This window comes from Ovis canadensis, chromosome 2 (assembly GCF_042477335.2).
Source record: "Ovis canadensis isolate MfBH-ARS-UI-01 breed Bighorn chromosome 2, ARS-UI_OviCan_v2, whole genome shotgun sequence".
Taxonomy (NCBI): Eukaryota; Metazoa; Chordata; class Mammalia; order Artiodactyla; family Bovidae; genus Ovis; species Ovis canadensis.
This window is the reverse complement of record NC_091246.1, coordinates 250,824,180-250,851,945: the sequence shown is the minus strand read 5'-3', so window position 1 is coordinate 250,851,945 and position 27,766 is coordinate 250,824,180. Positions and strand designations below refer to the sequence as shown.

At 37.5% G+C, this 27,766-nt stretch overlaps 1 protein-coding gene across 32 annotated transcripts in view; it reads right to left on the bottom strand.

Annotated features, from left to right (window-relative positions):
- EIF4G3 (eukaryotic translation initiation factor 4 gamma 3) overlaps positions 1-27,766 on the bottom strand; it is a 355,715-nt gene that overhangs the window by 264,406 nt on the left and 63,543 nt on the right. For all 32 annotated transcript variants that reach the window (XM_069579156.1, XM_069579148.1, XM_069579151.1 and 29 more), the window contains one exon: positions 2,796-2,871. The gene's annotated coding sequence lies outside the window, so the exon portion shown is untranslated. The remainder of the gene's footprint in view (positions 1-2,795; positions 2,872-27,766) is intronic.

Sequence of the window (27,766 nt, the reverse complement as noted above, 5' to 3'; positions counted from 1 at the left end):
TTACAGCAAGCCACCATTATTTGCCTGTATTACAATTAAGCTCCTAAGTGATCTTCACGCTTCCCCCTCACAGCCACAGCCACCTAGCCTCATCAGTCTACCCTCAATATAAAAGACAAAGTTACATTTAAAAATAAAAAGTCAGTTCCTCTGCTCTTAAATTTCCAATGGCTTTCTCTCATATCTACATTAAACTCCGCAGTCTCTGCCCTGGTCTGTACCCTAACACAGTCTAACATTCCAGACGCCATCTCTGCACCTCGGCACTGCTGTTTCTTCTACCAGAGATGCACTTTTCCTAAAATCTGCAATCGCACACCCTCATTTCTTAAGTTTCTACTTAAATGCCATGGTTTTCAGATAAAACTTCCCTAGGAGCCCTGACTAAAGTAGGATGTCCAGCCATTCCCTACCCCTTTAGCTTGCCTCGTTTGCCTAAAGGCATTTATTACCACCCAACAGGATATCTCACACACATACACACATACATACATGTAACTATTTTCTATCTCACAAAAAAATAGGCTCCCTAAGAACTGCAGGTTAGTTTGCTCACTATTATACTCCCAATGCCTACAACAGTGTCTGACACACATTAAAAGCTTAAAAATTAATCTGTCAAACCTTGACTGAATGTTAAATTCTTAAAACAAAACAACATACAACCATTTATTATTTAAGACATGTTTCAAACAGCATAGGAAAACCTAACCTTACAACATAAAGTGACAAATGAGAATAAAATACCTTATACAGAGCCTACAACAGAGAAAAAGGAAAATATACCAAAAATTGGTTAGAGTAGATGCCTCTAGAAAGTGAGTCAAGATTACTAGAAAATTACATTTTCTTCTTTTTTCCTAAATAAGTTAATGTTGAAGGAATCCCTTCAAAATTAGAAATAATTATATGTTAAAGAGTTATGCCTGATAAAATTCTACAGCCTTTAAGCTCAGAACTTTTTTTTTTGGCCGCACTGTGCAGTATCTTGGATTTTAGTTCCCCAACCAGGGACAGAACTCATGTTCCCTATAATGGAAGTGTGTAGTCTTAACCATGGATCAGCAGGGAGATTCCCTAAGCTCAAGACTACAAACAAACAAACAAACAACTCTGCCCTGGAGGAAGTTGTGCCAGAAAAAAAATTAAAGATTATTTTTTAACATAAGTTGAAGGTTCCCAATTAGTAGAGTGAGCAGATAGTTCATCATCCAAACAGAGTCCATTTTAGGAGCTGTGGAGGGTTCAAAAAATAATTAACAGGTAGTTCAGCTGATTTATACAAGTGTAAACTGAGACCCGTTTTGAGCAAACCAGAAAAACAATTACCTTACTCATTACCCACATAACAAAGTTCTCTCTCTTTAGGATGACTTTAAAACCTTTAAAACCCACTTTCTTCATCTCTACTTCTGCTACAAAACCAAACACACATCCCACACATGACTGACTACTTAGCATTCCACTAACCATGCCTCTAATTCCTAACTTCCTAGAAGGCCTTTTCTTCCCTTTTCTGTCAAGAAGGTCCTATATCTTCTGGCTTACTGCCTCTTCCTCAACGAAGCATGTAATAGCATGTTCATATCTCTAACTTTGGTCACCTGATGCGAAGAACTGACTCACTGTGAAAAGACTCGGATGCTGGGAAGAATTGAAGGCAGGAGGAGAAGGGGAAGACACAGGATGAGATGGTTAGATGGCATCACCAACTTGATGAACATGAGTTTGAGCAAGCTCCAGGAGTTGGTGACAGACAGGGAAGCCTGGTGTGCTACAGTCCATGGGGTTGCAAAGAGTTGGACACGACTGAGCAACTGAAGTGAACTGATATCTCTAACTAAGGTTCTTAACCAAAGTCTTATGAATGGTCTGATGAACATCCGTGAAGTTCTGAAATTATTTGCAAACACTGGGTATATGCTCTTTTCTTAGGAGAATGCACTGCGACCATTTTCAGATTCTAAAAGTAATTTATAACCAAACAGGATAAGAATTATTGCTTTATTGTATCAGTTGGATTACAATTATTTATTCTCTCACTACATTATGAAGCACCCTATCCTAGAAATAAATGGTTTGATGAAATAAAACATTAGAAAGGTATGTCCAAGAATTCCCTGGCGGTCCAGTGGTTCAGACTCCACATATTCACTGCTAAGGGCTTGGGTTCAATCCCTGATTAGGAAAAAAAAAAAACCCACAAGCAGTGCAGCACAGACAAAAAATAAAAAAAATCCACAATTCTCTCCTAAATTCCTTTAGACTTACTGTAAGATCCCTGAATTCCACTTCTAATTTTATTATATTCAACCTCTTTCAAATTTCCAGTCATCTATGAACTTAAATCATTTAACATAAATATTTAAATTCCCTTCCACTAAAACCACTGCTTTCTAAACTTTCTGCATTTTTACATGCAAAGATTGAAAAAAAGTAAAATTAAAAATTTAAGGCAAAAAACTAAAATTTATTAAAATTGAAGGGAAAATAGTAAAAAAAAAAAAAAATTAAAACTCAGTATCCTAGAAGAACCACAATATTTATGAAAGGCAGAAAAGGGAGAACAAACACAGATGCATGAGTCAATCTACCTTAACAGAATGCTTCTTTCAATGTCTACTTCTTACAGTAAGATGACAGGGATCACATTACATTATATGCATCTAATTCTATTTGAGATTTTATTGAACTTTTTAAACACATATCATGTACCAATTTAACACTGTTTATTAGAGCAAAGGTTCATGTGCAAAAAACACACACCATCCAACAGCCCTGAGGTAGGTACTCACCGCGCTGTACACTGCCGAGACAGCAGGAGCAAAGATTCGATCCTCGAGGGGCTGCTGCACAGGTCCTCTAGGAATTCTAGAAGAGCGAGTTAAGGATAAGAGAACTCAAAAACGAACTGAGCAGTAAGAGCAACTTATGACCACAAAATCCCATCACCAACCCAAGCTTTGTCATCCAATTACTGGGGCTATCCGCTTACTTCTCCAGAGAAACTGGAAAACAAAGTATTTCAAATTTCCTAGTGTGATTAGATCAATCTCTCCAAAAGGGAGTCCCATGATAACCATTCCATGGTAACTCAAAACAAATAAAAATCATACAACAAGCCTCCTAACTTTAGGCCCACAATGAGGCTCTACCACCTTTACTTCTTGGAGAAAAAGACTAAGGAAGTATAAGCAGGATATTCAGGAAGATAAGACTAATTCATCAACGTGGAAATTACTGACAAAGACCAAGTCTGTTTCAACTACACAGGAATGGCAAATACAACTGCTTCCTTGTGTTTCTATTTTAAAAGCTACTACTTTTCCCATCTCTACCCACCAACTCTTCATTTTTAAAAAAGGCTCTCCACCACAATTTAGTTTAAAATATTTCAACATGTTGTCAGGATATTCTTCAAAAGAGTGTCATTTTATCCAGCTTCAAAACTGAAAGATGTGAGCTCTTCTCCCTGGTAAGGCAGCATTCCACCTCTTTAAGAATGGCAACCGAGAGAGTGGCACCAAAAGACTGACAAGCAGCTCTCTCTGGATGACAGGATCACAAACCCGTATTATGTGCCTTTCCTACAGTAAAAATAAGTTACTTTTATAATTTAAATGTATTTTAAAAGACTACAAATGTAATAAACCCAAAATGAGACAGTATCCTTTCTTCAACAAATCAATTCTCACATCATGTGCCTTTTTAATTCAGTGAAACAGGAAGACAAAGTGACAGCTGCAAATAATAACTGTGCAAGAATGACTACAAGTTGCGGAGCCCTTAAAGAATCATTAGAAGTAAAATTCTTTATATCTAAGTTGCAACAGTTTACCCAGGTGAGAGAGGGAAAACCAAACAAAAAAACCCAATGCTTTAGTCATTCAATGTTAAGAACATTGTTACCAGTTTTTAGATAGTTCTTTAAACTTAGCAACCTCAGACAACAGCTGGATACCATGCCATCCTCCCCTACACACAAAGAACTGATCTAAAATGCTGCACTGAGCAATAACAAAGGCAAACCATTTATAAAGGAACTGCTTCATCCAAAGAAACTATATATATATATTTATATGTAAACTATATATTTATAGGTTATATATATATAAACTATATATATATTTAAACTATATATATATATTTATGTTAGAAAACATAACCCTAACAAGTTTCAGGGCTTAAGTCCTTTCTATTAGCTTGTCAATTCTTTCAGAATGAAGACTATTCCTAGCTGAAATAAAACTTACTTTGAATTATGGTTCTGCACTGTGGTCATATGAATGGTAGAAAACATAAAACCTTTCTTCTGCAAAGCCAACTACTATTTTTTCAAGCCAGGGTCAACTGTCACTATGTGGGAATAAGTTCTAAGTGAGTTATCAGCAGTAGGCCCCAAGGGCTGAACCATACCTTTTCATCTTACAAGGAAAGGTTAAGGCTCGGGATTTCTATTGGTCACTTCACTGGCTAACAATATTACTGTAATTACCAGTCTTGTAAACAGACAATCATATATTTGGTCAATGTTCCAGTAACAAACATTCTTTTCCCTTGGTCACAAAGAGTACTCACTTATTTCCCTCTGAAAACTACCAACAGAATTTTATAGATTAATATTAAGTTTATCACCAGTTCCCATCAAGCTCCGTATCTCCAGCATGCATCACTGAATGCTTCCCTGCCTTCCGGCTCACTATTACAAGCAAACAGCTCATCACAGTACTATTTAAATTCTAATTTAAACAATGCGCAGTGTGCAATATGCATGTGCAATGCTCCAGAACACAGTTTTTATTTCTCAAATCTCGTGCCTGAAATAAGAGTACTACACCCACTTGACATTTCTGTCATTCAAATTGCTATGATTTATATTATGTCCTTAGGAAATACAAGCATAATCATTAGCAAGACTGGACAGCGGATATGTAATAACTGAACTAACAAGACTTAAGCAGAAATATAATTGCAAAAAAGTCTTAATTCCCCATTTTCTTTCTAATAAATTAACAAGATAAATTTCAGAAACAAAACTTGAAGCTTAAAGAGTATTAAAACATGATAGAATTTAAATTGATTACTATAGTACTCACTACATAACTCTCCACACTAAATGTCAATTAGGCAGATAAAAAATTCTCAGAGACCAAATTTCATCAGGGAAATCCAAGGATCTATGAGATTACATAATGATCTGAACATTTCCTACTGTACCATGAAGGAAGGAGGGGGAACTATAATTATTTTTAGCACAAATGTTTACTAACATTTCAAGGATAATGAACTCCACCAGGATGAGCTTCTAAATCTACAGTAATCATACCTGAAACTGGGTTTGACTCAAAGTCAGAACCTCCTCAAAAGGTAGATTTTGACAAATCAGAAAACAAGCAGCTGAAAGTCAATAGAAATATTCCTCCAGTGTGCTGAAATACTAACAGTGCATTTACAATTCCCAGGTGAATGTTCCTAAACTCTGCCCCACAACACTATAAGAAAAGCTGCTATCCCAATGCACAGCGTAAGCAATATTCTTAAAGTAACAGCCTCAAGTTAACACTGCCTCATTACGAAAGAAAACAAGGGTACAAATTCCTTTGCACAAACACTGCTTTAGAGAAGACACAGGCAACTAATTTCAACAGATACAAATAAACGAAAAGATCTTTTTTGCATTCTCAGTTAACCCTTAAGGCAAAATAGTTATGTTAGTTGATTTATGCTTTCTTTACTTTCTCATTTCTACCTACTTTTGATAATGAAAAGGATAACTTCTATAACATACAAGAATAAGGGCAAAATTTCTAAACTATACTGTATTTCACAAGATACCATACACGATTTCTCAAAACATTGTTTCAAATACAGCTGGCTTTGGAAATTTCCCTTTAATATTAGTTCTGACCCACAAGGTACATGTCTTTCAAAAATTAAAGAAATCCAATTTAAATAAACCAGCATATTTTGAAAACAACCCTAACAAAAGAAAACTAAACCTAGCTTTAAAAAGTAAATGCACTCAAGTGAATAAACACACCATCCACATAATTTTTAATTCTAAAAAAATCCTATGTCACTGTTTATGATACAGAAAACGATCCAGATTAGTTCAGAATGTTTTAAAAATAACTTAAGAATATACAAAATTATTTGAGTTTTTCAGATCTGTCACATATAGAAACTGATTAACCATCTCCTCCTGGGACAACTAGATAGACAAAGGCAAAAAATAAACAAATAACTGGATGCTCACTTCACAAAATACACAAAACTTAACTCCAAATTGGATCAAAAACCTAAATGTAGAGCTAGAAGTATAAACTTTTTAAAAGTTTATAAGGGAATAAATAAGGGAATAAATCTACATGACTACGTATGTGGCAACAAATTGCATAGGTATGACAGACACCAAAAGAACAGCAACCAAAAAAAAAAAAAAAACCACCCAGATAAATTGTACTTCAACAGAAATAAAACTTTTGTACTTCAAAAGATACCATCAAGAAAGTGAAATGACAACCCACAGAATCGGAAAAACATTTGCAAAGAATATGTGTGATGAGAGACTTTTATCCAGATAGTATAAAGAATTCTTATAACTCAACAACAAAAACACAACCCAACTTTTTAAGTGGGCAAAAGATCGGAACAGACATTTCTTCAAAGAAGATATACAAATAACTAAAAGCTACATGAACAGATGCTCAGTGTCACCAGGGAAATGCAAATCAAAAACCACGATCAAATACCATTTTATACCCACTGGGAAGGTTATAGTAAAAGAGCCTGTGTGGGCAAGAACATGGAGAAACTGGAACCCATATACACTGCTGGTGATAATACGAGATAATACAGCCACCATGGAAAACCACCTGACAGTTCCTCAGAAGCTTAAACATTAAGTTGCATTATGACCCACCAACTCCACTCAAGTGAGTAGCATATACACAGCATTGTATGTCCTGGAAAAACTCGTGCATAAATATTTATACATATATATGCAGTATTATTTATAATAGCCAAAGGTGGTAACAAATCAACTGTCCATCAACTGATGAATAGAGTATACACAAAATGCAGTATATCGTGGAATTTAATTTGGCAATAAAAAGAAATGAAATACAAATTGACTCCTAAACAATGTGGGGGTTACAGATGTCTCCCTGCCAGCACAGTCAGAACCCCATTTATAACTTTACAGCTGGCCCTCCACATCCCCAGCTCCATTCTCAGATGCAGTCGGCCAAGGACTGTGGAGCAGTTTATCAACGATGGGCCCAGGGACTTGAAATCCATGTTATTCAAGGAGCAACTGTACTAACTGTTCATGTTACAACACGGATGAACCTTGCAATCAGCCAAGTGAAGGAAGTCAATCACCACACACTGCCTCTTATATAATTTTCATTAAATGTTCAGAATCAGCTATAAAGACCAAAAGGCTAGCGACTGCTTGGGACTAGGAGCAATGGAGGGATATGAATTGAGGTATGAACTGAGGGAGTCAAGACGTGTAAGTTTCTTTCCAAGGCGATGAAATGCTCTAAAATTGACTGTGGTAATGGTTGCATATATCTGAATGCACAAAAAACCACTGCACTGTACACATCAAATGACTGAATTTTATGAAATGCATATTTTATCACAGTAACGTTTAAAAAATATTAATCCTTTCCTATGCTGGAAAAAGCATCATAAAAGATAAGGGTGAGAGCTGTACCACTAGAGACAGTAGGAAAGTAAGAGAAGCAAATTCCAGAATGAAGCCTTCGGCTGACAACAGCAAAGCATCCTCAGATAATTTCTATTTCCCTAAACAGTATCAAAGACAGAGCCTCTCAAATCCAAGCATGAAACTATGCTATAAGAAAAGATTAAAATAGATTAATATGAATTAGAATTTGCCGTTCTCAAGTACAGGAACAAAACATGCAAAATATCCCAAAAAGAACATCTTGAATGACCCAAACTGGCAACTACAGAAATCTGAGGCCACAACTTTAGCAACTGTGGTATGGACAAAAGCAAACCAGAAACTATATTCTCAAACCTAAACAATATGGACATATCTACTCCTACTTTAACTGAGGAATCTATGACAGAATATGATTTTAAAAAAAAGATACCAAGGCTGAGTGCTGAAGAACTGATGCTTTTCAACTGTGGTGTTGGAGAAGACTCTTGAGAGTCCCTTGGACTGCAAGGAGATCCAGCCAGTCCATCCTAAAGGAGATCAGTCCTGGGTGTTCATTGGAAGGACTGATGCTAAAGCTGAAACTCCAATACTTTGGCCACCTGATGCGAAGAGCTGACTCATTAGAAAAGACCCTGATGCTGGGAGGGATTGGGGGCAGGAGGAGAAGGGGACGACAGAGGATGAGATGGTTGGATGGCATCACCGACTCCATGGACAAGAGCTTGAGCAAGCTCTGGGAGATGGTGAAAGACAGGGAGACCTGACGTGCTGCAGTCCATGGGATGCCAAAGAGTCGGACACAACTGAGCGACTGAACAACAACCAATGTTTTAATACAAATTTTGCTTCAAAGCCGTTTATATTTTGCCACTAAAAGTGCACTGAAATAAAACTAGCAATTTCAATATTTTTTTCAATTCAGTTTACTGTTAAGCTATTATTAATAATTCAGGTCCAAAATCCCTCACTGTAACTCGGAATTTTTCCACTGTTAGAGAGTCAATGCAGTGGTGAGCTATTCCTTATAGTATATAACATCCTCAGCAAGGTCTTAGGCAGCACTTTTTAATCAAACACATTAATACTTCTACTACAAAATATACGAATATTCAATTTTCTGTATTTCTGTCCAGAGTTTTTGCCAATTTCAGGAAAAAATCAGTTTCCCTAAGCTGTTTTGATATTAGATTGAAAGCCTATACATTCTTTCCCATTGCGTTTTAGATTTAAAAATTGCTGGAAATCATCATTTTAATATTAACAACCGGAACCATTACATTGCGTTTAAAAAAAAAAAATACAGAAACATTAGTCTACAAGTGCTTAGCCAGAAATGCTCTTGTTCTGACTCTGGTTTTCTACCTCAGAACACAACCCACCACATAAAACAAATTGATTTCCTGACAGTCACATTTAAATTTACCCAGAAACATACTCTACTTAGGATTTTTGTTCATTTTCTTTATATACAAAAAAAGACCAATACTGCCCCCCAAAAATGGCTGTTGACCATGTTGTTAATATTTGATAATTCTGTTTTTAGTTTTTTGAAGAACCTCCATACTGTTTAGCATAGTGGCTAGACCAACTTACATTCCCACCTGTTGAAAGTGAAAATCACTCAGTCGTGTCCAACTCTTTGGACGTCCATGGACGTCCATGGCATTCTCTAGGCCAGAATACTGGAGTGGATAGCCTTTCCCTTCTCCAGGGGATCTTCCAACCCAGGGATCGAACCCAGGTCTCCCGCACTGCAGGCAGATTCTTTACCAGATGAGCCACAAGGGAAGCCCAAGACTACTGGAGTGGGTAGCCTATCCCTGCTCCAGCAGATCTTCCCAATCCAGGAACTGAACTGGGGTCTCCTGCACTCCAAGTGGATTCTTTACCAGCTGAGTGCTCAGAGAAGCCCTTCCCACCTGTTGGAGGGTTCCAAAAAGGAAACAATTGCTGATATAACAACACAAAGGAATCTCAAATACTAATTAAGTGAAAGAAGCTAGACTCAAAAGGGCTATGCATCCATTTACAAACACTCTGGCAAAAGCAAATCTATAGGGGCTACTAGGATCTTGGGAAGAGTTCATCTTCAAAGAGACAACACTATATGATCCAGCAATTGCACTCTTGCACATATATTCAGACAAAAAAATATGCACTCCTATCTTCACAGCAGCACTATTTACACATAAGTAAACTAAATGTCCATTTACAGATGAACTGGATAAAGATATGGTATGTGTATACACACACACACACACACACACACACACAGGAAACCTATTCAGTCATAAAAAAAAAAACCAAAATAATGCCACCGCAGCAACATGGATGCAACTAGAGATTATTATATCAAGTGAAGTAAGTCAGAAAGAGAAACACATATATCATATTACTTTATGTGGAATCTAAAATATTACATAAATGAACTTACCTACAAAACAGAAATAGATTCACAGATAGAGAGAAGAGACTTATGGTTGCCAGGGGCAGAGGTGAGGGATGGACTGGGAGTCTGAGATTAGCAGATGCAAACTATAATATATAGAATGGACAAAAAAGGTCCTACTGTATAGCACAGGGAACCATATTCAACATCCTATAATAAATGAAAATGGAAAGAATATATATAATCGAATCACTTTGCTGTATAGCAGAAACTAATACAACACTGTAAATCAACTATTCTGTAACAAAATTAAAAAAAAAAAAAGAGGCTACTGAAGGAATGTAGCTGGGTGATGGATTTTTTCATTTTCAGTATGGCGGGGCTGCAAAACTCTGCATTTGTCAGAATTCATAAAACTAAATGAGCTTCTCCAGAGGTTAAGCAATAGAGTCACTAAATGACTCAGCAATTTTGCTCCTACATATACATGTAAGAGAAATAAAAAGGTGTGCACACAAAACTGATACATGAACGTTCCTATCAGCAGTATTTACAACAGCCAGAAAGCAGAAACAATGTTTCCATCAACTGATGGATGATGGACAAAACTGAGGCGTATTCAGACAATGAATTTTATCTGGCAATTAAAAGAAAGGGAAATCCTGATACATACCACAACAGGATGAACCTTGAAAACAAAATGCTAAGTGAAAAAAAGTACACAAAATGCTAAGTAGTCACAAAGTATAAAGAAAATGACTGGTGGATGCTCAGGCTGGAGAGGACTCGTGGAAACGGGGGAAGGAGGGATGCTTGTAAAGCACATGCTTCTTTTTGAAGTAATCTGAAATTAGGTTATAAGGCCACGGTGATAGCGAAACTACGAAAATATACTAAAGTCAAGAAACTGTACATTTTAAATGGGTGACTTTTATTGTATGTGAATATCTCAAGAAAGTTGTTATTTAATTCTTAAGTATTTAAAATATTAAAACTCCATGATGGGGCAAGCACTTTGTTTTGTCTACCACTCTATTCACAGACACTAGAATACTGCAATCGAGTCATAAACTCAAAATGCTTCATCATCATGATCTAGTCCATTCGACATTTTTTTTTTAACATTGTGCTTTTTTTTTTTTGGCCATGCAACACAGCTTATAGGATCTTAGTTCGAACCAGGGATTGAACTCTGCCCCGTAGTGAAGGCTCCAAGTCCTAACCACTGGACCACCAGGGAATTCCTTAGTCCGCCAGACTTAAAAGAAGTATGGCTCATCCTAAAAATCTACATAGCAAAGAGAAATTTAATGCAACAGTAACAATAATAAACCGACTTCCCTGGTGCTCAGCTGGCCAACAATCCACCTGCAATGTGGGAGACCTTCACTGGGGTCCCTGGGTTGGGAAGATCCCCTGGAAAAGGGAAAGGCTACCCACTCCAGTACTCTGGCCTGGAGAATTCCAGGCCATGGGGTCACATACTATACAGTCCATGGGGTCACAAAGAGTCAGACACGACTGAGCGACTTTCACTTTCACTTTTTGGGCTTCTCCGATGGTAAAGAATCCACTTGCAGTGCAGAAGACCTGAGGGTTCAATACCTGGATTGGGAAGATCCCCTGGAGAAGGGAACTGGCTACCTACTCGAGTATTCTGGCCTGGAGAATTCCATGGACAGAGGAGCCTGGTAGGCTACAGTCCATGGGGTCGCAAAGAGTCAGACACGACTGAGTGATTAAAAGAAAAAAGTAAAGCAGCTACCCCCACAGAAAAATAAGTAGCTTCTTTTGTGCAATGAACTGAATGTATTTCAATGGCAGGATCTTATACTATTCTGAACCTTGCCCAATAACCATGCAATATGGAAATCTGCTCAGCCAGCTTCTTGACAACTCCTGACAAACTTCTCTCTCCAGTTAACAGCTGGGAAAGATCCTTCTCTACCCACACAGAACAAACCCAAGCCACAGCACAGTTACTTAAACCACTGGATCAATACTGCTTGTCAATACACCAAAGGGGAGATTATAGTACCTTGAAATGAGTCAAAGTATGTGTGTACACCAGAAAAACAATAACAAAGAAATCCACATTTAACAGAAGAAATGACTTCACAAAATAAAGAATCATCAACAATGAGAACCACATCAAATTATCCTTGGCAGGTCCTTAGTGCTCTAAGGACCTAACATCAAATGCAGAGATTTAATAACTGAGTACACTCTACTCCACAGGAAAACTCTATGTTAATAGAGCACCGCTGATATTAATAAATCTTTTTGTCTATTCCAGGCAAAACACTCACTTCCTTTTAACCGCTTGTAGAGAGGCAGATGTGGTGTAATCCTGTCAGAGTAAAGTCGAAGGGAGACAATTATTTATTACCAGTGCAACCATGCCTTGTATAAGCTTTCTTTCTTTACTTCAAAACTAAGCTTATTAATACATTCACCCTGTCTGTAATAAATATTCTCCACCTGTGTTTTCTTTCCATCTGAAATTGTCACAGTCATGTCTGATTCATTCTGCACATAACTGTAAGTAATCAATCATTTGAATATAAACACAATACATCTGTACCTATTTAATTTCATCATACAGATTCCAATTTAATTTCATTTTGAAATCTAATCTGACAGTCAATTTTTTCATCGTAATTTAAATCACTGGTGGAAAATTACTAAGCAGGTCAGAATTAAAGAAAGAGCACTGTGATACTCCAGAAACCCCTTCTTGGCCAGAGGCAATGGATAAAGACCCCTTGTGAGTCAGAGAGTACTAGCGGAATTCCAAAGAAGCAAACTGGAGGGAGAGATCTCTAATTTTCTGTATAAACTTATAGAAGTCCCAGGCTCACCCTCAGAGTTGTACATAAATGTGACAGATAAAAAGCAGCATTTTAAAAGCTCTGAAAACAAATCAAGATTAAAACCACCCCCCAAAGAGAGACAAACTTGAGTCCTGAGCCTAACCAAGTTAATTGTCTATTAAAAAAAAAGTTTAATCTCAATTCTCCATGGATTGTAAAGGACCCAAAATCTACAAAACACAAATTTTTATATGTTCAGGATACAATCTGAAATTACTTAATATATAAATACAGTAAAATGTAACCAATTATCAAGAACATTAAATCAAATCTAACAGGGTTGACTGCCTAGAAAAATACTCCACAAATGATTCAGATTTTATAACACTTAACATTTAGTGTCTAGGACACAATCCAAAATTATCTGACATACAAAGAACCAAGCAAATTTAACCAATTCTTAGAAGACAATTAATACATGCCAATCTTGAAAAGACTCCAATGTTAGAATTACCAAGCACAGAACATAAAAGCAATTATTTTAACTATGCTCCAAGAGGTAAAGGTAGACCCATCTGAAGTGAAGGGAGAGACAGAAATCAGCAGCAGGTTGATACAAATTATAAAAAAGAACCAAGTGAAAATTTTGGACCTGAATGATAAAATATCTTTTAAAAAAATCATCAGGTGGTATCAGTAACAGAACAGAGATGACAGAAGAGTCAGTTAATCAGAAAATAAATCAACAAAAGAAATAAAGAATTAATTAATAAAAATAACAAGGAGATAAAGGAGGCAAAGGTGAAAAACTACATATGGAAGTTTACCATGATAAATTAGAAGTTGTTAATGTAACCCATGGGCCAGCAAACTTTTTCCTAGGAGCCAAATAGTAAATATTTTGTATACATGGTATCTGTATGAGCCTGAGGGATGTATGCTCTCGGTACTGCTCACCTACACTGCTGCAATGCAAAAGAAGCTACAAATAACAGGTAACGTGAATGGCTCTGGTGTGTCCCAATAAAGCTCATTTACAAAAACAGGCAGCAGATTAGTGGATCATAGGTTGCCTACCCTTAATTTAATCTAATAAAAGAGCTTTCCCCAATACTTTGTACAAGACTATCCGTTTTAAGATAATAAATGCTCAGTAATGTAATATCTGGTAATATAAACCTTAAGTTTCCAAACATTAATTAAATTCATCCATGATGAAGATGGAAGAAGAGTTATGGCACTATGTTAATAGACAGATGCTAGTGAGATTCTTGAAATTATCATTAGCAAAACAATGGCATTATCTGAAAAACTTAAAAGTGTATATGGTCTAAACTCAGACTAGTCTTTAATAACTAAAACAAATTCTGATATGTCAATAGTCACCTATAATAGTGAGATTCTTGAAATTATCAGCAAAACAATATTATCTGAAAAACTTAAGAGTGTATATGGTTTAAAGTCAGACTAGTTTTTAATAACTAAAACAAATTCTGATATGTCAATAGTTACCTATAATTGCTATTTCTGTAACAATTACAGTGAATCCTTAACTAATTTTATTCCATAATCTCAATTTGTAGTAGCAATAATAACAACAACAAAAGGGAAAACAAATGAAATGTCAGAAGAAAAAATAATTTTAACATATTCACCCATATTAAAAGAAAAAGACATACTTCATTTCAATTCTCTTTCCTATCTAAACCACCTTCAACAGTACTAAAAATTAATATTAAAGTCAACTATCTCACACTGTGCTTTTCATTCTGAATTTACTGTTCTAAAGAAAAAATATTTGCATGTATTTCTTAAAAATCTGTATTTATAAAAACACACTCCCTATAGTAAACTGCCTCACTAATGCTCTTTCCAACGCTACTTTATTTTTCCTGTTTTAAGAGGACTGTAGAAAATTATACAGAATTGTCAAGGATACACTGACGGTCATTCACTTTACCTGGAGCAGGAGGAGTGAACAGTGACTAAAGGACTACCTAACAGTAGGGAAAAGGTGAAAGAGAAGAGGAAAGAAGAATGAAGAAGTAAGACCCATCTCCCATTTTTTCAAGTGACCAAAATCCTACTTTCCTGCCTAAGAGCAAACTCACCACAGAATTTCCTAATGCGCTGTGCTTTAGAGGCCCTGCAGTCAGACAACCTTGGGTTCCATTCCTAGCTTTAGCCCTTAGTACACTGTGTAGGCATAGTTAATATCCAAACAGCAGCACTCTCAATTATAAAATGTAACAGTAAAACATTCATAAATTACTCTGAGGATTAACTAAATCAGTACAGGATATACTCTCTGCACAATGCCTGCCTGGTATTTTACATTCAATCCCTGTTAATTCCCTATTCTAGCTCCCAAATTATAAGCAATATGATACAAATGGTCTGAAAAGTGGCATTAGAAGGACAAATGCAAGAAGCTGGCTTTTAAGCAGCTAGTCACCGCAATCATTCACTTTCAACAAATATTTTTTGAGTAGCTACAAAGTAGTAAATGGTGCTTACATTTATGGGAGTAGATGGACAGAAAGTCAGTGAACAAACCAGATAATTTAAATGGTGAAAATGGTACACAATAAAAAGAATAATATGACAAGTGAGTAACAGAAGAGATAACATCTAAATTGAGATCTGAAGGATCCAAATTATACATTCTACAAAAAGCAAGGGAAAGAGCATTGCAGGAAGAGAGCATCGTATGCAAAGGCCAGCGGAGGAAAAGGGCTGTGCTCAAATATCATGAAACTAGACGGAGGTGGGGAAGAGACTAAGAGTCTGGGATTAGCAAATGCAAACTATTACAGATACAGAATGGATAAACAAGACCCTACCACACAGCACAGGATATATTCAGTATCCTGCACTGAAGCACAACGGAGAAGCGTGAGAGCACACAAATACATGCATGACTGAATCCCCGATGCACAGCAGAAGTGAACACCACACTGTACATCAACTGTACTTCAACAGATCTCTTCAAAAATGATACTGAGACTAGAGTGAAGGGAGTGTGTAGGAAATGGTAACCACAGTTTGGAAGCTCAAGCAAGAGCTACATCATTTCAACTTGAGTAGGGCCTATTAATGGCTTCCCTGGTGGTGCAGCTGATAAAGAACCTGCCTGCCAATGCAGGAGACGCAAGAGAGGTACCTTTTGATCCCTGGGTCAGGAAGATGCCCTGGAGGAAGAAATGGCAACCCGCTCCAGTATTCTTGCCTTAAAAATCCCATGGACAAAGGAGCCTGGCAGGCTTCAGTCCAGGGTTGCAAAGAGTCAGACAGAACTGAGGGAGTGTATGCGCACACACGCACACGGCTTGTTCAACAATGTGAACTCTAAGATTAACAGGCGACAATGGCAGAGCTTAAACAGAGGAAGGGCAAACATGAACAGTATTTCTTGAAGACCATTCTACTGATGAAAAAATGAAATAAGAAGACTAGTTAGGAGACTGTAGCAGTTGTCTAGATAAGAGATTGTGGCCTAGAAGAGAGTAGGATAGTAGACATAAATGAAGAGAAGGCCAAGTTTAAATAGTAAAAGCAACAGGGTTTGCTACTGCATAAGAGTAGAGGGACAAAGGAAAATAACAATCGGAGAATGGTTTACAGATGTTCTACCTTCAGCAGGTAGGAAGACAGCTATACTACTTAACGAAACTGAGAAGGATCAGGTTAAGTGGAGGCGAAAAGGAAATCAAGAGGTCTGAAATGTCAATTGGAAATCCAAGAGGAGATGTAAATATACCAATCGAATACATGCATTTTCAAATCAGGCTAAAAATTTGACCTAAAGATACAGAAATTTGAAAGTCATCAACATGAAAATAGTAGTTAGACCCAAGAGAAAGGCACAAAGGACCATAGCCATGAGGGTGAGACAATGGAAGAATCAGCAAAGGACCCTGCCAAGGCAGGAGGAAAGCCACCAGATTCAGAACCCCAGGAGTACCCCATTATTCATGGAAGTGCAATGAACACTGCATCCATAACACTCTTAACTGTTGACATGCCAGGACCAATTTGTCAGCCCTCCAGGAAGTCTTGAGAATCAAGTTTTAGACTACATGGGATGCTACACTCTAGCCAACACATTGCTAAAGTAGTCTCAGCATTCAAAAAATAATGTTATGAATAAATGGAAACTATCTCCTAGAACTGAAATAAAACATTTAAGGCATTTAATGCTATTTGGCAAACAATGAACCTCAACAACCATCAGCTATCATGGCAGGTATTTTAAAAACTCTCTTATTTTGAAAACGTCTTAGTGTTTACAGTCACGAGTCTCATTGACTAATGGGGGAAATCAACAGTCTTTTACTAGCAAAACTTGTATCTAAAGTCTACCATCCACTTGAAATTTTTTGAGTAAATCCTATTTTCCTCTAAAAAAAAAAAAAAAGATTTGATAAACAATGGCAATATAAAATAGCAACCACCACCACTTAGAAAATAATTCTCCTTTCCCTACAGTCATTCTTAATAATATCTTAATAATAATGGAAACATCTGTAATCAATTCACCTACTTGCAAATGCACAGCTAACAAGAACTGCAAAGTATTCTGCAGCTCTGTCTCACCTGACTTCAGAGTCACCCCGGAGGGTCCCCGAGCGACACATGATGGACAAATAAAAATTACACACCAACTTTCAATCACAAAGCCAAAACATGGATTATCTTTAGATTTTGGCTAAAATAATGCCAACAAGAATACAAACTTTAACACCATTATAATTTACTTTCCATATTCAACAAAAACATCTTGACAAAGGAACTTCTCCGGCCATCCCATGGTTAAAACCCTCACTGCTTCCACTCCAGGGGACACAGGCTCCATCCTGACTGGGCACTGAGATCGCAGCAGGTCCTGCGGTGCTGGAGGGCAGAGGGGATGTCCTGGCAGAGAAAAAAATCCTATAAACTCACAACTCTAAACATATCTCCTTAGGATATCAGACCCATAAGAAGTCACCATTGTTTTATTTGGTGACTCCAAGGTGTGGCGTTAACTACAGGTAATATTTTTCCTTTCTTTCTTAAAACAGTCAGGGGCATTTCAACGTAAAATTCTTAAAAGATTTTATGTTCTTATGTAGAATGCACATAGCCAAGATGACTGCCTTTCATAAATTCCAGTCCAAAGTAATTATTACACATCCAGTGTCACATATTTAAATTTACTAGTCTTTAGAAAAAATTTTCTCTAAACCAATCATGTTCTTCGAAGATGACTGATTTTTAAAAGTAATTTTGAGCATGCAACCAGCACCACCCCACCACCACCAGTGTACTACTGTATATAAACATCCTCATTACTCCCTCCTGTTACTCCATTTCCAATGGTTACAGCCCCACACAAATTCTATTCTTACGAGTAACATCTGCAAAGATGCATATAATTATTCTATCAAAAGTCAATGTTACATAAAAGTCAATGTTACATATTAATAAATTCTACTGTATTAAGCAATTTTTTAATTCAAGAAAAAAATTACACTGGTTAAAATGGGTCAGAGAATTATCTGGTGGTCCAGTGGTTAGGAGTTGACACTTTCACTGCCTTGGCCTTGGGGTTCAATTCCTGGTTGGGGAACTAAGATCCTGCTAACCGTGTGGCACAACCAAAAAATCAAATACATAAAACAGTAAACTGGGAAGATCTATACTGCCTCTACTACGGTGCAGCAGCAGTCTAATTATTAACTAGTGTGCAGTCTGACTGCTACTACTCAACTTTAGCCTATGAATTCCTTCACTTTCCTCTACACGGCTTCAGTAATTTTCCTAGAAGCCATCCTCAGTCTCCCCTTTCTGCAAGCCATGGCCAGCACTTCAAATCAGATCTTCCCTTTCTAGCTGCACTAGCTGCCTAGGTCTCCTGAGGAGAGTCTTCCTCTTCAATTTATACAGAAAGGGATCACATCAACGCTCCTGGACAATACTGTGGTTCATCAAAGAACAGTCAAGGGCTCCCCAATTTTTTTTTTAAACTCCAAATCCTGTAATTTGATTACCACAACAATTTGGGAGCTGTCCTATATAATTTTTATTTCCCATGCCCTAAAATAAAACCTCTCCTAAGGAACAAATGCTAGGCTCTTTCCTGTTTGATCCTGCAACTGCCAAAACCTGGAATGTCTTCCCTTCTTTCCTCCACTAATCTAAATCCATTTAACTCCAAACTATCATCCATTCAACTCCAAACTATTACCTGGATTAAATTCCACGCTTCCTGGCTTTGTATAGTAAGAGGTCCTACATTGCTATCTTTCACTTAGCTTCAGTTACCCTTATTATTTGTAAAAGGAGGTAAGAAATAATACCTCACAGAATTACTGTAAGGATTAAATAAATAACCCTTATAAAGAATTGAGTACATAGTAGGTATTTCATAAATGATACCTTCTGTGAGAGACTACTTCTCTTTCTTATTATTCCTTATGCTAACATCGTTTCTCCACCTAGACAAAAGACTTTTTTATAAGACTTCCTCATTGTATAATTCGCACAGCAAATTAGTCCCAAAGCTAATTAGAATCCAATGGGGTTTGCTTCTCTTCCTCTCTTGATAAAGGCTTTTCGGGTAGGGATTACCCTGCCATAATACGTCTCGGTCCAAATAACCAAAACGATCACTTTCTCATATGAAGAATGGATAAAAGGATATGGCACTCAAGTCGGTCCAAGCAGATCCCAAAAGAATACAGTATTACTTCAATCATCAAACCAATGTATCTAAATATTAATACTAAATCAAAGTATCTAAATCCTAAATACCTTGCCTCTCTTCCAGCCAGCCCAGACGCAGGCACCAGAGATTACACTCAGGAGAGGCACCAACAACGCAGAGGATCCAAGTTAAAGAAAGACTCTTAAGTATGCAGCTGCTGCTAAGCCACTTCAGTCATGTCCAACTCCTTGCGACCCCGTGGACTGCAGCATGCCAGGCTTCCCTGTTCTTCACCATCTCCCAGAGCTTACTCAAACTCATCTCCATTGAGTCAAAGATGCCATCCAACCATCTCATCTTCTGTCGCCTCCTTCTCCACCCGCCTTCAATCTTTCCCAGCATCAGGGTCTTTTCCAATGAGTCAGCTCTTCATATCAGGTGGCCAAAGTATTGCAGTTTCAGCTTCAGCATCTGTCCTTCCAATGAATATTCAGGGTTGATTTCCTTTAGGATTGACTGATTTCATGTCACTGCAGTCTAAGGGTCTCTCAAGAGTCTTCTCCAACACCACAGTTCAAAAGCTAAATTCTTTAGCTTTCAGAGTTCTTTATGGTCCAACTCTCACATCCATATATGACTACTGGAAAAACCACAGCTTGGACTAGACGGACCTTTGATGGCATAGTAATGTCTCTGCTTTTTGATATACTGTCTAGGATGGTCATAGCTTTCCTTCCAAGGAGCAAGTGTCTTTCTCCATGGCTGCAGTTACCATCTGCAGTGAGTTTGGAGCCCAAGAAAAAAAAATCAGTCCCTGTTTCCATTGTTTCCCCATCTATCTGCCATGAAGTGATGGGACCAGATGCCATGATCTTTGCTTTTGAATGTTGAATTTTAAGCCAGCTCTTTCACTCTCCTCTTGCATCTGCATCAAAAGGCTCTCTATTCTTCTTCACTTTCTGCCATAAGGGTGGTGTCATCTGCATATCCGAGGTTATTGATATTTCTCCCAGCAATCTTGATTCTAGCTTGTGTTTCACTCAGTCCGGCATTTCACATGATGTACTCTGCATATAAATTAAATAAGCAGGGTGACACCATGCAGCCTTGACATACTCCTTTCTGGATCTAAAACCAGTTCATTGTTCCATGTCCAGTTCTAACTGCTGCTTCTTGACCTGAATACAGGTTTCACAGGAGGCAAGTAAGGTGTTTTGATATTCACCTCCTTAAGAATTTCCCACAGGTTGTTGTGATTCACACAGTCAAAGGCTTTAGTGTAGTCAATGAAGCAGAAATAGAAATTATTAATAAGCTCTAACAAAAAGTTTATTTTTCCTTTAAAACAATTATCTCATTAAAATAACAAGAGCAAAGAAATGACAGCTTTAGTTGCTGATATGGTACAATTTCTGTTTCTAAACTCCATGACCTCAGAATTCTTTTACACTTAAAAGTTAGTGAGGAATCCTAAGAGCTTTTGCTTAAATGGAGTATATCTAAGTACATTTATCACATCAGAAAATAAAGCTGAGAAAATTTCGAATATCTACTATTTTAAGGTAATAAACTAATTATATGTAAACACAATAAAAAATTTCAACTTTAAAAACAGCCATATAATTTTTTCTTGGAGAAGAGTGACACTGTTTCACATTTTTGGAAATCACTTTTATGTCTAGTTTAACAGAAGATCAGCTAATATCTTAATATGTGATTCTGCATCAATCTGTTGCAACATGTTATTTTGAAGTCTGTGAGGAAAAGATGCTCTCACAGACACAGCAGATGTGTGGTTGGAAAAGGGAAGGAGTATGTTAATAGTCTTTCTTGATAATAGTGCTTTTTCTTTTTTATTATTACACCAAAACTTGATTAATGGTAGTTTTTACAGGTTATATGCAATTTGAAATCTAAAAACCATATTAATTAACTTTTCATAAAAGTAAATGCAGTAAAATTAATTCAGATTACTTTTCAAGATTTTTTAAAATATTTATTTATTTGGTGGGCTTAGTTGCCCCCCGGCATTATGAGATCTTAGTCCCCCACCAGAAATCAAATCTGTATCCCCCACACTGCAATGCAGATTTTTAACCACCGAACCAGCAAGGGAAGTCCCCCTTGCTTTTTAAGTGGATCTTCACCTATCAGGCATTTGTAACATCATGCATTGATCATCTGGAAATACTGGCATGTTAAGTTGTGCAGATTTTCCAGATACTGACACATTTTGTTGGACAACATTAAAAGTCCAATCTGTTCAAAAAATAAATAAAAATCAAATCTATTAATATCATCATTGATCTCATCAGAAGACTATTAAACACTGGGAAGCTGTCAAAACTCTTGGTGACAGATACAAGTCTAATATTTTTTCACCAAAAACCTCTAATTTTATCACTGGTAACAGTTTTCCTCAAAGTAGAAGGCACAATGGTTTATTTTTGAAACTACATCTCCTAAATATGCAAATTTGAATAACCAGAGTTTATCATTCTTTCAAGTAAAAATGGTTACAAGGAAAAAAGTGGTTAGCTTTGCCTGCAACTCACTCACTTAAGTGGTTTTCATTAGAACCATTATTGAACAATTATGCAATAAAAACTACCAGACAATTGCACTCATTTCACAGGCCAGCAAAGTAATGCTCGAAACTCTCCAAGCTAGACTTCAACAGTACATGAACCAAAAACTTCCAGATGTTCAAGCTGGGATTTAGAAAAGGCAGAGGAACCAGAGATCAAATTGCCAACATTTGTTGGATCGCAGAGAAAGTAAGGGAATTCCAGGAAAACTACTTCTGCTTCATTGACTACACTAAAGCCTTTGACTGTGGATAACAAAAAACCGTGGAAAATTCTTAAAGAGATGGGAATACCAGACCACCTGACCTGCCTCCTGCGAAACCTCTATGTAGGTCAAGAAGCAACAGTTAGAACCAAACTTGGAACAATGGACTGGTTCCAAATTGGGAAAAGAGAACGTCAAGGCTGTGTATTGTCACTCTGCTTATTTAACTTATATGTAGAGTACATCATGCAAAATGCTAGGCTTAGATGAAGCACAAGCTGGAATCAAGAGAAATATCAATAACCTTAGATACACAGATGGCAACAAGAACCTCTTGTTGAAAGTGAAAGAGGAGAGTGAAAAAACTGACTTAAAACTCAACATTCAAAAAACGAAGATCATGGCATCTGGTCCCATCACTTCATGGCAAATAGATGGAGAAACGATGGAAACAATGACAGATTTTATCTTTTGGGGCTCCAAAATCAGTGCAGATGGTGACTGCAGCCATGAAATTAAAAGACACTTGCTCCCTGGAAGGCAAGCTATGACAAACCTAGACAGCATATTAGAAAGCAGAGACATTATTTTGATATTAGAAAGCAGAGACATTATTTTGCCCGCAAAGGTCCATCTAGTCAAAGCTATGTTTTTTCCAGTCATCATGTATGGATGTGAGAGCTGAACCATAAAGAAGTCTGAGTACCAAAGAATTCATGCTTTTGAACTGCAGTGTTGAAGAAGACTCTTGAGAGTCCCTTGGACTGCAAGGAGATCCAACCAGTCAATCCTACAGGAACTCAATCCTGAATATTCATTGGAAAGACTGATGCTGAAGCTCCGATACCTTGGCCACCTGATGCAAAGAGCCGACTCACTGGAAAAGACCCTGATGCTGGGAGGGATTGGGGGCAGGAGGAGAAGGGGACGACAGAGGATGAGATGGTTGGATGGCATCACCAACTCAACGGACAGGAGTTTGAGCAAGCTCCAGGAGATGGTGAAGGACAGGGAGGCCTGGTGTGCGACAGTCCATGGATTCGCAAAGAGTCGGACGTGACTGAGCTAGTGAACAACAAATACAACAGAAGTATTCTATGCATATCTGCATTCTATTGCACAGAGTATTTAAAAATGTACACGAGAGTAAAGATCTAATAAATCCTTTTTAAAATTTTTTTTACTGTTTCATCAAAGATATTAAATGAAAATCAAAGTTTTCTTTTTGTTTTCTGCGAATCTGTGTTGGTGGAAAAAAAACAATCATTACTAGTTAATTTGGTACCATCATGTTGATTCATGCTAAAGCATGAGCAGTTTGACAGACACCACTGATTTGGCACCATCAGTGAATATGTCAATAAAATGAAAAAATCAAAAAATACCTTAGAACAATTATTAAAATAGGTCTGACTTCTGCCTCTAAATAGTACTGCCTCTAAATCATACTCTCTCTCACAGTGCCTGCTGAAGGCAAGAACAGAATTTCAACACTGCTGACATCCAGAACATTTCCTAGAGCAGAGTAAATCTAGGTAAGCAAGCCAGAAGCACAGAGATCCAAGTACATAAGGACACCCAACATATGTAGTTATGCTAAATTAATGCAAAAATGGTCATCAAATGATGTCATGAAAAAACTCCAAAGGGCTTTTCACTCACAAGGACAGAGAACTCACTGACATTCTTTTGGAAAAAGAACAAACTGATATGTATGCTGGAGTATATACCTTGTTAGCCCATATTTAGCAAAATCCTAAAGTAAATGTAGCAGTGGCAGCTTTGTCTACCATGTCCCCACTGCCTCAACCCACTGTCAAGTCATTCTCCTTCTCAACCTCATCCTTAGCATCTTATACTCTGCTGCTGCTGCTGCTAAGTCGCTTCAGTCGTGTCCAACTCTGTGCGGCCCCACAGATGGCCTCCTACCAGGCTCCTCTGTCCCTGGGATTTTCCAGGCAAGAGCACTGGAGTGGGTGCCAGTGCCTTCTCCAATGCATGAAAATGAAAAGTGGAAGTGAAGTCGCTCAGGCGTGCCCGACTCTTAGCGACCCCATGGACTGCAGCCCACCAGGCCCCTCCGCCCATGGGATTTTCCAGGCAAGAGCACTGGAATGGGTGCCAGTGCTTTCTCCGATCTTACACTCCAGGCTCTTCCAAAACAACCTCCTCCCATCAGTGTTGTTCAACCACTAGGAAAGCAAAGACTCCCTGTTCCTCCTTTCTCCCAACCCCCTTTTCCTTTTCTCTAGTTTCAGGTTTAGGTAGTGAAGCATCCAGCTTATGAGGTATCTATCTGAAATGGATACAGCAACAAAGTCACTGGCAACAAGTCAGTCTAAGAGCTCTGGATTGAATCAAATGCACTGCACACAAGCCCTTTAATAGATAAACTAGAACCAGTAATTCCAGCCAATACCTAGGTTTTGAAGAACATACCTTGACCCAAAGCTCAGAATTTTAACTGAAATAGACCAAATTCAGACTGTCAAAGAGGTTTAGTACACAACTCTGGAAACACTGATCTCAGGAGGCAGTGTATTCACATCAGTGATTTCAAATATAAATCTGATTTTAGCATTCTAGTTCTTCCACTTACTACCCGTATGATTTCTGGGGGGGGGGGGGGGGGGGTTACATTTAATATCTCTAAGCACAGGATTTCCATCTGGAAAATGAGGGCAATAATAGTACTTACTTCACAGAGCTGATACACAGTTTGTTTAGAGTATTTAACCCAGTTTTTAATATACAGTAGGTACACTATAAATCACTGCTAACATTAAGACCTCTAAGAGCAATTATTCTTTCTAGTGTGAAGATCAAAATAAAATACCAATATAGCAGCTGAACCAATGACAAACTAGCAGAAATTTTCCTAAGGTTTCAAGCACATATTTATATACCAGTTTATATATCATGACTATATTTTCACCATGTTTAATACAATATCCCCTTCTTAGAATGTGACAATCTATCTCTGGCATCTAAAAATTTAGTGTATCTACTTGTTTAATACTGAGCTTATTACACAGAATTTAAATTGGTCACAAACACTTTCCAGCAGTTACTGCGTTGTGTCAAGGGTAACACATTAACACACAACCTGCCTCGGGGAGAAAGTTGTGACATAAGGAAATGAAAAATTATAAACTTTCAAAAGGCACAGATTGACTTCTAGGGTTCAATAAAACCCTCTAAAATCTCTCAAGAATACAAATACAACAAAGCTGTTGTGTACTGTCTGTTATTCTCTATAATTTTCTATATGCATAAAATATTTCATTAAAAGATGAATCACGTGTAGAAAGAGAATACTCTTCAGTAAATTAAAAATAAAACAGAATTAAAGATAAAACTGTAAAATACAGTCCAGGTCTATCTGACAAAGTTTACATATCCAAATGTGACATGTTTAAAAAAATAACTTTTGCTTTTCATCTTGACAGTTTACTTGCATATAAGCAAAATGTAGGACAAAAGCAATACTATTAACTTTTGCCTATTGACTGAGGCAAAAGGCATTCTTTAAATAATCCACATAACTGTCTAAATTCTCCACTTCGTATTATCCAATAAACCACAAAAACACTGAATAATTTAAAAACCATCCAATACAGGAGAAAAAGATTCTTATCTGTACTTCATGAATGAATATTAAGCACCAATAGTAAGTTAGATGGCATATAACCATACACAAAGGAAATAAAGTTCATTTTTACTTCACATTTTAAATGACAGAGAATAATTTCAATGAGATCAAGTCTCACACTACAGCACTTAAGCTATTACAGAGCACTCGCTATCAAAAAACCACAAGTGGAAATTAAGCTCTGCTTTTCTTTGCATTTTTCATTAAAAGAAATTGGACTTTTCTCTTGCAACTATTTATTTGTAAGTAAGGAGGTAAAATTCTAAAAATGACACAGTTGCTGTTGCAAAGTATGAACAATGAGCCTGGGGGTGGTGACAGAGAAAGGGCTACTGCAAGTCCTAACAAAGGCCCAGCACACCGGCCATGGCTAAACCCAGAGTATGAAAGCACTCTTTGTCTTTCCGGTCAATGCAAGGCCATTGAATGGCCCAGTATATAGTAAAGGGGGGGAAAAAAGGCAGGAGAAGAGGGAGGATGGGGAGTTCTGCCACTTCAGGGGATATCTCCTCAGCTGCCTGGCTGCAGGGAGGATCAATTGTGAAGAACACAGAAAAGCTTTCCAAGCATGCACCCAGCCTCTTGTCTGTTAACACAAGCCAGAGATGAGGATGCGTATGCCCCGCCCCCATTACAAATCATCTCATCATTTAGCAGAATTTCTAATACACACTGACCCTTTCAATTTAGTTCATTCAGAAAACTGTAGGGGAGATAAAGTCATCTGGCTTCCAATTTAGCCATGATAACCGTTGGAGAAGGCAATGGCACCCCACTCTTGCCTGGAAAATCCCATGGGCAGAGAAGCCTCGTGGGCTGCAGTCCATGGGGTCTCGAAGAGTCGGACACGCCTGAGCGACTTCACTTTCACTTTTCACTTTCATGCATTGGAGAAGGAAATGGCAACCCACTCCAGTATTCTTGCCTGGAGAATCCCAGGAACGGGGGAGCCCAGTAGGCTGCCGTCTATGGGGTCGCACAGAGTCAGACACGACTGAAGCGACTTCGCAGTAGCAGTAGCAGCATGATAACCGTCTTGCTTCAAGAGACAGCAGAAAATTTTAAACTAAGAAAGACGTTTCATTTTTTTGTTGTTCAGATGTTTTTCAAAGGCCAAGTAACCAAAAGAGGTTCCCTAATGAAGACAGCAGTTCGGTGTTTTAATATAAGTTCACAATAGAGATGTCACATTTCAGTACTATACCTTCTTTGAAAATAGCAAGCCCTCAGCGTGTGGATCAGAATTATTTTCCTCAGTGCCATAATTTAATCAATTTAAGGAAAGTTAGTGAAAGAAGCTGTTACAGCTTAATTAATGGCTAATTTGATTGATAACCCACTGTATAACTATCCATGAACCTAAACTTGGCATAAGACACCATTTCCTTTAAGTTTCTAAATAAAGAAAAGGCTCATTCTCTAGAATTAAGTATAATGATTAAAAACAAATGTTAATTTGCTTAAAAAAACACACATACACACATACATAAGCCCCACATACACACACAAAAGGTTAATGTCTTCATTACCGGAAATTTTCATTCAAAACCCCAGTCTATGACTAAGATTTTACATATGCATATGGCTGACTTTACGCAACATTACATTAGAATTCATTCATGAGACAAATCAGACTACAAATGCACTTAAACAAAGTTTATTCTGAGGTTATGCAGATTTTGCTTAACTAGAAATTTTGATTGTAATATACTTTAAGAATTATTGAATTCTA